The sequence below is a fragment of the Heptranchias perlo genome, chromosome X (genome assembly GCF_035084215.1).
Source record: "Heptranchias perlo isolate sHepPer1 chromosome X, sHepPer1.hap1, whole genome shotgun sequence".
NCBI lineage: Eukaryota > Metazoa > Chordata > Chondrichthyes > Hexanchiformes > Hexanchidae > Heptranchias > Heptranchias perlo.
This window is the reverse complement of record NC_090370.1, coordinates 4597208-4610650: the sequence shown is the minus strand read 5'-3', so window position 1 is coordinate 4610650 and position 13443 is coordinate 4597208. Positions and strand designations below refer to the sequence as shown.

At 42.4% G+C, this 13443-nt stretch overlaps 1 protein-coding gene across 3 annotated transcripts in view; it reads left to right on the top strand.

Moving 5' to 3' along the window:
- Positions 1-10746, top strand: part of LOC137307197 (zinc finger CCCH domain-containing protein 10-like) — an 80644-nt gene extending 69898 nt beyond the window's left edge. For all 3 annotated transcript variants that reach the window (XR_010959064.1, XR_010959065.1, XR_010959063.1), the window contains 2 exons: positions 2910-2997; positions 7097-10746. The gene's annotated coding sequence lies outside the window, so the exon portion shown is untranslated. The remainder of the gene's footprint in view (positions 1-2909; positions 2998-7096) is intronic.
- Positions 10747-13443: the final 2697 nt, after the last annotated feature.

The following is a 13443-nucleotide window of genomic DNA, read 5'->3' as shown; positions in this document are numbered from 1 at the left end:
TGCTCTAATTATATTTTGTAATAATGCTATGTGATTGCATCTGCAGAAAAAGTCGCATGTGTTTCAACATTTTTGTGACCAAGTAAGCCCTCCAGTAACACTGTTCCATAACAAGCCACTGGGGGGAGCAGGTTAACTATTACTCCAGCTTTTCCTTCCCCAAAGGCTTGCCTGCTCAGGTAGCCCGACTGAGATCACCAACTTAACTGTGTAGAGATTGAACTGTGAACCCTACCACTCTTTATATAGAGTGACAACACAGTAATATGTAGCACCATCTCATTTCTGTATATTTTTAATATTCTGAAAAGATTTTGTATTTATACCTTTCAAGGACTTGCAACCCTATTCATGATATAATGTATTTTATTTCTCCAAGGTGCCAATGCTGCAGCTATTTACAGATTAAGGTATGAACAGGATAAAGGACTTCCTAGTAGTGGTTTACTGATAGTACTGTTTCAAGTTAAAGTGTTATGGGTCAGCTTGGATCAGTTGATGGCACTTTAGCTTGAGTCAGAAGGTTGGCGGTTTGAGCCCAACTCCAGTGCAGTACAGAGGGGATGCTTCCCTTTGGATGAGTGGATATTAAAGATCCCATGGCACTATTCGCTCAACCAACACCACCAAAAAAAAATGAACTGGTCATTCATCTCATTGCTTTTTATGGGATCTTGCTGTGTGCAAAATGGCTGCTGCATTTACCAACATAATAACAGTCACTGCTGTTCAGAGTAATTCATCGTATAAGGCTTTGGCGCTATATAAAATGCAACTCTTTATTTTCAGCTGATACACTGAGATTTAAAAATCACCTCATTGCTGAGATCTCATGAGTATCTTATAATATTACTACAACATTAATAATACATATTAAACTGTTATGAAACTGTTACTTCTGTGCTGTCTTGTCTTTTTCCTCCCAGTAGTCCACATTTTACCTTTAATTTATATATTGTCTTTCTATTTTATCATTTAGTTCTGCATAAACTGCAATAAAACAGAACATAGATATGAAATAATTGTCTAGTTTTATCTAGTAAATTTACCTGTTTTTCTATGGCTCTGTGATTTGTCTATTTTTGAGCAGGCACCACACTGTTTAAAATCCATCCTAAGGCTGATTTTTTTAGCAGAGTGGGAGACAGATCGTTGAAGTCTGATCTGACCGGGTCTGAGTGAAGGATCAAAATTTTGGTGTTTTTCAGCTGACTGCTTACGCCAAAAATTGCAAAGCTCCCAGCAAGATAATTATTAGCAGCCAAGGTAAGAGCATGCGCAGAAAGAAAATATTTTATCAGTGGAATTCTGAGGGTTAAGCACGAAAAATTAAACTCTCATACCTTAATTATAGTCACAAATGGAAGACAAGTTGCCAGAAAAAAGGGATTAAGTGGCTCCCGTTTGCAGCTATATAGCAAATTTAGTGCATTCATTGGCGGCATTGGACTTAAATAAATAGAACATTAAGGTGGCTGGCATGTTGCAAACTGTTCTGCATAGATCCTTTCACCAAACTAATAGCGACGAGGAAACTGAATCTTGAGGCGCTGCTGGAAGGCATTACCTGGAGGCCAAGTATAAGAATATGCAGTCATATCCAAGGCTCAGTGTCCACCGTGATTGGGTTGCAGAGAGACAGGTGGCTGCTGCTGACGCTCTGAACCTGCAACTGGTGGAACCACCATTTAATGGGATATGATGTGTGCCCATGCTATGGTCAGGAGGATTGTGGGAATACACTAATACATCTTGTAGTGAGTTGTGCTGCTCACCACATCGCTTGTGTGGAATTCCTGGTACCTGGTGTCTGCCTAGCGAAGGCTTACCAGTTGTCTATTGCCCAACGTAACTATTCTACTTGGGGAGGGAGGAAGGTAAACAGGGTCTCCTTAGGACTGAGTTGGCTTCAAGATAACATGCCTGATGATGGAAGATTGGAACCAAGTCAATCATCTGGTGGATAACTTTACCAGGCTGGCCCACAGTACTCCAGGCCACTAATGGTGATTGACTAGCCGGTGTGGCTCATTAATGGGACCTGTAGGGGTAGACCTCTCAGTGGGGGCTGGGATTCTTCCCATTCAGATCCTACAAGCAAATGCCCTAATGGGTAGGGTGGTCCTTGCTGGACAGGCAATGGGAAGTTTACCAGTGTTCTGTTCTAGTAAACTGCAGTTTTAGCTGGTTAAACTCCAACCATGCCCTGCACGCACTTAGGGGTTGCTAAGCCTTAGCTTTTGTCAACCTGTGCCTAAGCTCTTTGGATGTAGGTAAGTGGGATGTATCCCCAGAGTTTAGAGAAAAGCAAATTAGAGAGGAGTGTTCGATTACCTGCTTGAAGACAAAAAGTGAGTGGAGAAGTTATCATTTGATAACTAATTAAGCATTTTAGAATTAATTGAATAGCTACTTTAAGAACCGAGGGATTATTCTCCACAATATCTCACCAGTGATGGTAAGATGCAGAACATTATTTGACGTGCAAAAAAGTGTTTTAACACTTGCATGGCTCATGAGTTATTTTTACATACATGAAAGCACATAGACAACTTGCTCTCTTTGGTGCTTTTCTAATTGATAATTTATGTCCCAGATAAGTGATTGAGTTGTTTTCCCAGTGGAACTGCTTTCTACCTACTTGGATGCATTAGTTTGGTCTGTCAGCTCATAAAGCCTGCCCAATACAAGCTCGCCTCATCAGTTTGCTCTTAATGTTCTGTTCTCTATCTTTTTTTTTCAGTTCTCTTTCCATCCCTCCATTTGATTATCCACCTCATTCTGCTCTTTCATATCAACTTGAAGCATATTCTTTCCTTGCCACTCCACAATTATCTGCTTCTTGCTACTTTCTTGTACATGTGCCTTTGTATTTGTACCTCTGTATAAATCTTATTTTTCTTTTCCAGGGCATTGACTTGTGATGGGATACATCTCCATGGCCACCACTAGCCCTCTGGTACCTTGCCCAAATGAGAATTTTCCACGTATGAGACGGCAAGTATTGGCAGGCTGTTTGAACTTGGGGGTATCACAACACAAACCGATCCTGTCCTAACCAAATATCCACACGCAAGCACGTTCCAGCAGGGTTATGGATATTGATAAGAAGCCAGAATCCTGGCTCTTCACCTCTCCTTAGTGCATATTGTGTAAGTTGGCTGTTGTGATTGCCTATATAATAACAGTGACTGCACTTCAAAAGTAATCCATTGGTTGTAAAGCTCTTTGGGATGTCCTGAGGATGTGATAAGGTGCTATATACATGCATATTCATTCTGAGATGCTGAGCCCAATTGTAGTAACTCTATTACTCTGCCTGAAATCAGCTAACTGAGCACAGACTGGAGATTGAGCCGTAGGGTGCATTTACTCACTGAGCCATTGGGGGAGGTTGGCATATTGCCCTTAATGGCATTCCATGTTCGCTCTAGTTGCTGTAAGTCTACAAAACCTCTGTTGCTAGCCTCAAAATAACAATCAATCTCAAAATGTTGCAGGATTGCATCATGAGAGCTTGACATGGACTCCTTGAACCTCAATAGCCATAAACAGATAGCACACAACTCACGATGTCATTGAAATGGGGTTCCTACACAAAATGTATTCCCAGCCTGTTTCAGACCAGTAGTTTTAAACATAGGAAAATGAGGGCGAGAGACATCATTAAATGTAGATATTTGATATCTCCCTTTAATTGCTGCCTTTTTAATTATCATCAATTGATATCAAACTAATATCAGATAATCTGCAGGATATATTGGGTAATTTTCATGGGGCGGAATTTCAGGAGAGGAGGGGGATAAAAGGAACTTCTCCCTAGTGCCATCTGTTGCAAAGCAGAGATCAAATTTCTCACCCCTTCCCCATTTTCTTCTCTCCATATGGTGCTGATTCCTGCTGGGTGCATAGTTCCACAGGCTTGGGCAGCCCTCCTGTACCTTACCCAAGTGGCCACTTTTCAGTCTGGACATCAGTAGGGGCATCATAGACCCTGTTCTCACTGAACATCCACACATGTGCCCTTCCAGCAGAAGATGACTGGACAGCAAATGGGAGCAAGATCCGAGCTGATTTTCTCCCCACCCTGGGACATTGGTAGTGGAGCTAATTGTAGTGTTCCTAGAAAGAAAGAACTTGTGTTTTATACGGTGCATTTCACAACCTCAGGACGTCCCAAAGCGCTTTACAGCCAATGAAGTATTTTTGAAGTGTAGTCACTGTTGTAATGTAGGAAACGCAGCAGCCAATTTGCGCACAGCAAGCTCCCACAAACAGCAATGTGATAATGACCAGATAATCTGTTTTATTGATGTTGCTTGAGGGATAAATATTAGCCAGGAGAGCTGCTCTTGCTATCTCTCTCTCCGCACCTTTAAAAGCCTCCTCAAAACCTACCTCTTTGACCAGGTCTTCTTCAGTCACCTCCCCAACTCCTCTTTTGCTACTGGTCGGTATCCATTTCTCCTCTGTGCAGCACTTTGGGACGTATTGTACGTTAAAGACGCTATATAAATGCAGGTTATTGTTGAGCCATCAATAGAGTTCAGAGAAGTCAATTTCATGAACAAATGGTTTGTGCACTTAGATCGTTGGCCTCTGTTCATTGCTCCTGAATCCCTGTCACTCAGAGAAGAAACCAGGAACCAACCAACTTCCAGAAATTGAACTCTGCTGTGAAAACTAGAATATCTTATGACAGGTGGCGCTGATAGGAATATTTTTTTTAATCCCCATCACCTAAAAAAAAAAATTAAGGAACAGCTTTACAGGTTCCACTGGAAAATGGTCCATTGAAATTTTACATGTATATGATACCGGTTGAGGTGATGATGTGGATGGTATTTAAACAGCAGCAGTCTCGTTGTAATGCACAACATCTGGTACACCCCGCCGTCTGTTTCAGAGACCCATGTACTGTAGTCTATGTGTTTCCTTCTCTCTCATTGAATGGTATGCAGATTAAACTGGTCATCAGTTGAATGCCTTTCATTAGGAATTAACGCCCCACTCCTGTTTTTTAAAAAAAACGCCTCTTGCATCTGTCACATCATTGTATATCAGTTATAGCGTTATCTTTTTCTGTGAATCGCCAGTGTATCGAGCTTTCATTTTTTCAAACTGGTCAAACAGTTTCATTCCTTCGAACAGCTACACCCATCAAATTAACTGATACCTGTGGTGTGCTCTGAGCTTCGTGTGATTAACAAGAGCCCTGTTTATATTATGACCCCTTCCCCTATCAGCATTGCATTCAGTTTCAACTAGGATGATCTGAACTGAGTGCAAACTCCCAAATGGCTGCCGAAGTGCAGTTTGATATCAAGTTATCTCTGGTAAAAAGCAAATGCTGGAAATCGGAAATAAAAACAGAAATGCTGGCAGTACGCAGCAGATCTGTGTTTTACTCTGACCTATAATGAGGCTTGCATAGTTTCCAGTTCTGACAAAGGGTCCAAAATGTTAACCTGTCTTTTCTCTTTTCCGATGTTGTTAAATTTTCCAACTTTTCTGTTTTTTTTAATTGAATTATTATCTTCACCCAACTCATTGCTTTCCATCCCCATAGTAAATGCCCAGAGATTGACATCAGTATTAGCTTTGAATACCAGCCTAAGCAAATCTGCTTCACAGCCCAAAATAGCTCCAAGGTCAGTAGGTAATTCTTACTTTGAGCAACACTTGACCATTTAGTGTAGTTTGCAACAAACGCATTTTTCAGCTGTAGTATGAAATGTGGTAATTCTATATAAGGTAAATTCACAGCCTGTTAGAAGCTCAGGTTGCAGTTAGGCAACTGGGAAGTTTTCTCTTTCAGTTGCTATGGAGCATAAATTGCCTTTAAATATAACAGACTAATTGATCTTTCATGGTATTACTCAGAGGAAAATAAAATCAAAATTGATTCTTCCTGCAACTGTCCCTCTCTTGTTTTTTTTCCTACACTAATTAATTCTAATAACTCTTTGTCTTTGTGTTTTTCCACTAATTTTTATCTTTTTCTATGGCTCACGTACACTTTCTCATTGTGTCTAGCTCTGTATTTGTCTGACTCTGTCTCATTCTCACTCTTTGTGAGATGATGAGAGAAATATTAGTGATCGATATCTGCCAGCTTGGCTCAATGGTAGTACCCTTACCTTCTAAATCAGAATGTTATGGGTTCAAACCCCACCACAGACTTCACTACATCATCTAGGCTGATGTTTCATTGCAGTACTGACAATTGTATGTTGGTAATTTAACAACATCTGCTGTATTGTTGGTGGTGCTACCGTTTTAGATAAGAGATTAAACTGAGGCCTGATCTGCATGTTCAGGTGAATGTAAAAAAAACCCATGGCACTTTTTTGAAGAAGAGCAAGGGTATCTTCCAGTCTCCTGGCCAACATTCTTCCCTTAACCAACATCACCAAAACAGATTAAATGGTCACTGATCTCATTTGCTGTTTGCGGGATCTGTTTGCAAATTGGATTCTGCATTTGCCTACAAGACAATAGTGACTACACTTCAAAAGTAGATCATTGGCTGTGAAATGCTTTTAGATGTCCCGAGGATGTAAGAAGCACTACATAAATGTAAAGTCTTTCTTTATGCAGAATTGCAAATGGCCTCATAAAGCTGTAAGTACAATTTGATTGGATGGATTGCTTTGTGTTGATTTACAATTGTTTATAAATTTTGCCATATATTGAAATCTCTCTTCAGCTATAGTAGCTATATTAATGTCATATGCTGCTATAGGTCCAATATGTTAGGTGACTAAATAGGTGCTTGAGGAATATGATCTATGTGGATAGTTTATTAACATTAACGTTTCAAGCAATCTAATTCATTATCTTCTCCAACCAACAATTGCTGCAATCTTTAAGCGCACATTGCTACCAGTGAACGTGCAACCATTGCCTGCAAACCGAGTATACTCTCCTCAATCACCATGTAAAGCGTACAACTGTTTCACAAAATATGTTTGGGTATGTAACTGTTGGGGATTTAATTTCCTCTGTGTGCTATTTTTAGCACACTAGTTAAACTGTTTGTGTTAAATTTCTGTCTACACTAGTTTAACACAGTTGTTAACCCATCTCTCATCAGCACTATCCTGGGATTCCAGTCCTTGAATACTAGGAGTTGGGAGTGGATGAATCCGACACCGGTCCCAGCAATCAGCCTATCAAACTCGGTAGCATGCCAAATTCTCAGCCCATGGTTGCGTTGAGTGAATGGAAGAGTTGAACACAGACCTAAAGTGCAGTCTCAACAGCTTGTCAACCTCAGCTCCAAGGTTGCATTAAAGGAATAGATGAGTTGAACAATGGTTACAGAAGAGAAATAAAATCAGCCAAAAATTATTAATCTACATTTATACAAGAAGTGGAGGCCCAGGAATAAGTAGCCATGGAAACACTGGGGAGTCTGGGAGTGTGAAGAAAAAAAAGGTTAGGTGTAACTGAGCTCTGACCATATTTTCTGATTGGTTATACCCACTTTACACCCATTTATTGGGCAAAATCAATCAGAAAATCTATCCTCCCCTTTCCTCTACTTCTGTCTCTTCTTTCCCCTGCAATTCTGTCTGTGTCTCTCTCCTATGCCACCTCTATCTCTCTCTCGTTCTCCTCATTCATGTCCTGTTCTGCTCTTCTCCTTTACCTCCTTGCTCTCTTGTTTCACCTTTCAGTGGGCTGGAAGCACTTAGGGTGGGTGAGCAGTGGGCCAGGAAGCGGACGAGGGAGCAAGTGGGCCTGTGAAGCACGTGGTGAAGGTGGCCAAGCCGACGGGCCATGAAACTCTCAAGATGCCAGCAAGTAGACAGCTGGGACTCTTGATTCAGCTCCCATCCACCGTACTTGCAACACTGGGTTCTCTCACAGTATTGCAAGTACAGTGTGGGAGCCAAACATACTGAACTGCAGGAGAAGGACTCGGGCTGGGACAACTTAGGGCAGGTTGGGAATAGTTCGGAACAGCTCTGGCTAGTCAGCTGGGTTGGGAAAGACATGGAATGAGGCAGATTGGGATGCCTGGGCCAGCCTAGGAATAACACTGGGCAGGTCAGGCACCAGCGGGATAGGACGCTGGATGGGTGGGGACGGACTTTAAGTGCCGATCTCCCATAGCATTGCTTGGAGCCAAACTCAGGCCCCAGACCACTGACAGAGGTTAGGCCTCAGGGAGCAAAATTTTATAGGTGCATTTCCAACAAGAATTGGGTCATTTTAAGGGTAGATTTTTATGCACTGAGCGACTTCTCATCCTCAATGATTTCAACCTCAGATCTCAACTCACCATGCCTTAGTTCACTGCACTCCTGTCCTCCCTTAACCTCTCCCTCCATATAAACTCTCTTACCCATATTCACGGCCACCCCCTTGACTTTGCCATCTCCCGTGACCTCTCTATTCACATCGTCTCAATCACAGACAAGGCCATCTCTGAATACTTCCTTGTATATCCCTCACCACTCACATCCACATTTCCCCTTTCTAAACCCACCTCCTTCTGCATCCGTCCCTGAAAAAAACTCTTTCTTCCTCTTTTCCCCCCACCCCACCCAAATCACATACAACGGCACTTTCAAACTCCCAACTGTTTAGCCTTTGCTCCTCCGCCACGATACTTCTGGAGCTATCGATCTGCTCACTCACACCTTTACCTCCACCTTTGATGCCCTTGTCCCCACTAAAACCCATACTCTCGCCCATCCAGTCATTCCCCCTAGTATAGCCCCCTATCTTCACTCCCTTAAGTTCATGGGACACAAACTTGATGTATATAGTGTACAACTGGTTTAGCCATTCACTGCCAGATCTGGCTGGACCACATCAAGCAGTATCGGGTCCTGCTCTCCTCTGCCAAAACTGCTCATGACTCCAGAATTATTCTGGAATGCAAAGATAACCCCCGTCTTTTTTCCCTGCCTCCTCCACCCTCACCTCCAACAACAAGTGCGAGGAGCTCATGGACTTCTTTGTCGCTAAGATTGAGACCAGCTGTTCAGCAGCCTCTGCTGCTTTCCTCCCTTCCCCAGCCCCACTGAGCCAAACTTCTCCTACGGTTCCCCCCTGCCCTAGCCCTGAACTCGCACCTTTCTCTAGATTCTCTCCTATTTCCCCTCTTCCCACTAAACTGCTGACCACCCAACTTCCCTTCCTGGCCCCCATGCTGGCTGATATTGTAAACTGTTCCCTCTCCTCTGGTTACTGTCCCCCTCCCTTTCAAATCTGCCATCATCACACCCCTCAAAAAAACTACCCTTGACCCCTCTGTTGTTGCATCCTACCGCCCCATCTCCAACCTCCCTTTCCTCCAAAGTCTTTGAACATGTTGTTGCCTCCCAAATCTGTGCACATCTTTCCCGCAACTCCATATTTGAACATCTCCAATTAGGTTTCTGCTCCTGCCACAGCACTAAAACAGCCCTAAGCGCAGTCACAAATGACATCCTCTGTGACTGTGACGCACTATCTCTCCTCATCCTTCTCGACCTGCCTGTAGCCTTTGGGACGTCTTACTACGTTAAGGCGCTATATAAATGCAAGTTGAAATCATTTTTGCAAATTATTTATGTTTTTGCATGTTTGTTATAACTGATTTGTTCCCTTTGTATAGTCAGTTGGCTGTGGAACAAGATGGTGGCCATATAGATAGATAGATATGAAAAATTTGTAAATAATGGAGCTGAAAAGTAGATTACTGATTGTTAATTGCTATTTTTGATACAGGAATAACATGACCTTGTACTATAGCAGTAGCTTAGACTGGCCTGAGCAGTTACTGATAACAACAGTATCCAACACGACTGTATGCTGTGAGGCTACTGCGATCATATTAATATTTCAGGAGAGCAGTTTTCTAGCTGTCTCATTATTTAACATGGACGTTTCCCTGACTGGTTAGATCAAATTTATTGGTGGGAATGCCCATTGAGAATGTAGTCAGAGCCTTGGGCATGTCAATGAATTGTAAATACTTAAGAATTGTCAAAGAATGTTTTTTCTCTCAATTTTTTCCTCTCTTTCTCCCTCTTCTCTTGCTGGGGTATGTGCCCTGGGGTTATGGTCTCACATGTACCTACAGCTATTAGTGCCTCACCCAAGTGACCATTCTTCACTTGTGAGCCTAGACAGTGAGTGTCAATAGGTTATTCGACTGTGGAGAGCATCACCGCTGGATCTGATCTTACCTTCACCTAATGACCACACACACACACATATATTTCAAACAGGGATAATTGGATAGCTATCAGGAACGTCATCTGTGGCTACTCCCCCTCTCTAACTGTGGGACATTGAGGCCAATTGTAATACCCTTACATCCCCTTAGCTGAGATTAGTTAACTCAGCACAAACTGGTGGTCAAACCTGGGATGATCTTGGTCTGTGTCGTTCAGTACTACACCATGTGATGCACTTACCCACTGAGCCATCAGGAGAGCACTAAATTTTTTATACTAATGGCAGATTGTCCGTCACATTTTCTATTTATGATAGTTTTCCTTTTTGATTGTATGCATATGTATAAAAGCAATAAATGTATTATTAATGAACAATTTCTATATGAGGATTGTACTGTTTAAACTCTTTTGAACGTAGTACTATAGAAGAGGTCCTGGTGGACAATTGGTGCACGGCCATCTTAGATAGTATTGAGTGGTTGATTTGTTTATATTCTTACAAACCTCAAACTTGTGACTGCACTAACAATTCTCCTTTTTTAAAAAAAAATAAAAGTTTTCTTTCAAACTCTCGTCCTCATTTCAACCTCTTATGTGGTAGACAAACTGCACATGGACTGCAAGGAAGAACAAAGCTCCTACTCTACTAAACTCCACCTACATTATGTCAACTGTTGAGGTCTCAAATGAGACCGTACAGACCTCGGCAGACCAATATCTTTACTCTGGTGCCAAAATCTTCTTTCGAGTCATCACAAGAGTTCCCAGAGTGGGTGTTACCTGAGTAGGAGTTAAATAAATGGCACTAAAGCGTGCAGAGCAGCTTCCAGGAGTCACATTGTTGCCAGGTGACACTTCTGCAGCCATAGAGACCATCCAGGGAGCAGAAAGGAGAGCATTTGCATAGTTTGCTTATGCAGATATTGCCAACATATAAGTGGTTTTAAGCAGCCTGGTCTGTTAAAAGCACAGTTCCATGGTAGGTGACATGTTCTTGTACAGAGGCTGAGCTTTTATCTTGGAAACTGCTTAACTCATTGAGAACTAACTGAGCATTTTTAACTACGGGGAACACACATTTTCTTCAACAATTTTATCTCGTTCTCTCCTGAAGGTGTTGATTCTCTCTGGGATACGTTTCCATAGGCGCTGGTGGCCTCTCAGTACCTCATCCAAGTAGCCATTCTTCATGTTTGAGGCTAGACAGTGAGTGTTGGTAGGTTATTCAGTGGTGGTTGGCATCACAGGTGAATTTGATCCTGTTCTCACCCAACATGCTCACTTTCCAGCAGGGATTATTGAATAGCAATTGGGACTGCAAATCCAATCTATGCCTCGTCTGGGGCCTCTAAGACAAAGATTAGCTAACAGCACAGAGCAGGGGATTGAATGAGAAATCTGTCTGGTCTGCATAGCTCAACAGGTGCTGCATTCACTCACCAACCCACTTGAGATTTTTTTTTGTTGGCCAATTTTCTCCCTAATCTGCTGAAGGCTTTGACTCCTCACTGGGGTGCAGTTCCACAGGTGCTGGCACCTCACTTCATGTATGAGCCTAGGTAGGGAGCTTCAGCGGGCTATTCAATTTGGAGAAAATCACAGATGAGCCCAATACTGACCTCACCCAACACCAACACACCTACACTTTACAGCAGGGATCACTGGATAGCAACCAGCAACTGGAGCCCAGCCTGATTTTTTTTTCTCCCTCCCTAGCCCAGCAGTGCTGATAATTATTCCATAAATGCCCCAGCTAAGATCAGCAAACTCAGTGTCGACCAGGATTGAGCCTAAATCTACCTGGTCTATATAGCTTAGTACTACATCAGGCAGTGGCTGTATTCATAAAGCTATCAAGAGAATTATTAATCTGTTTTTAATTGATTCCTCAGTAAATCACAAACTAATAACTTTTTAGACAGTTAGCCCAGTCCATTTCTCCTACCCTTTTCCTGTCAGCCACAGCATTCTCTTAATACCATGAATATATTGGCCTAGAAATTCAACCGCAGTGTGTCCGTTTTTCGGGCGCTAAATGGCCTCCTAAGCCTCCAATATGGCTGGCGAGAAGTGCATGCTTATTATGAGGCAGAGGTGCACCTCCCACCATGCTGGTCTAGGCAAGAAAATAGGTGTCCAGGGCTCAGACCAGTTTGAGGCCCCCTGTGCTAGATTGGTTTGCCCTGAGGCGGCTGGCAGCGGTTGCATTCAGGAAAAACAGGTATACATGTGGCCTAGCAGGCAGCAACCAACAAGGTAAGTTTTTAAAATATACTTACCTGAATGTGGAGCTGGGAGGAGCAGCATTGTGTTGAAGGGTGGCATGATGATGCTCTCCTCAACCACGCCCTGTGGCAAGGCATTCCATGCTCCAACAACTCTCTGCATAAAGAGATTTCTCCTCACTATCTTAGTGACAATTTTAAATTGATGAACCCTTTATATTGACTTCCCAACCAGCGGAAATAGTGTTTCCCTATTCACCCCCTCAAAATACTTAATTTTAAAAACTCCTTTTAGCCTTTTCTGCTCCAGTGGAAATAGGAACAGGAGTAGGCCATTCAGCCCCTCGAGCCTGCTCCACCATTTGTTAAGATCATGGCTGATCTGTGATCTAACTCCATATATCTGCCTTTGGCCCATATCCCTGCCAAAAAGCTATCTATCTCAGATTTAAATTTAGCAATTGAGCTGGTATCAATTGCCGTTTGTGGAAGAGAGTTCCAAACTTCTACCACCCTTTGTGTGTAGAAATGTTTTCGAATCTCACTCCTGAAAGGTCTGGCTCTAATTTTTAGACTGTGCCCCCTACTCCTAAAATCTCCAACCAGCGGAAATAGTTTCTCTCTATCAACCCTATCTGTTCCCCTTAATATCTTATAAACTTTAATCAGATCACCCCTTAACCTTCTAAACTCTAGAGAATACAACCCCAATTTGTGTAATCATAATAGTCCCAGTATCTCATGTGAAGAAAAATACTGGTACAGATTTAATGGGCTGAATGGCCTGTTTCTGTGCTGTAGCAATCTATGGTTCTATAGAAAGTTTAATTTTTAAATCTGGAAACAATTACTTCAAATTCTGGCCCACACATGACTCAAATCATTCACATCAGGATAAGATCATTCCAAACAAGCCTGTAGCCAGGTCTTGAAAACTGCATAAGGCCTAACCATGAATCAGAATTCTCTCACGTTATCCACTCCCAGACCCAGTGTGTTAGAAATTTGTTTGCGGCGGCCTGTCATTGTGAATGGGGCAC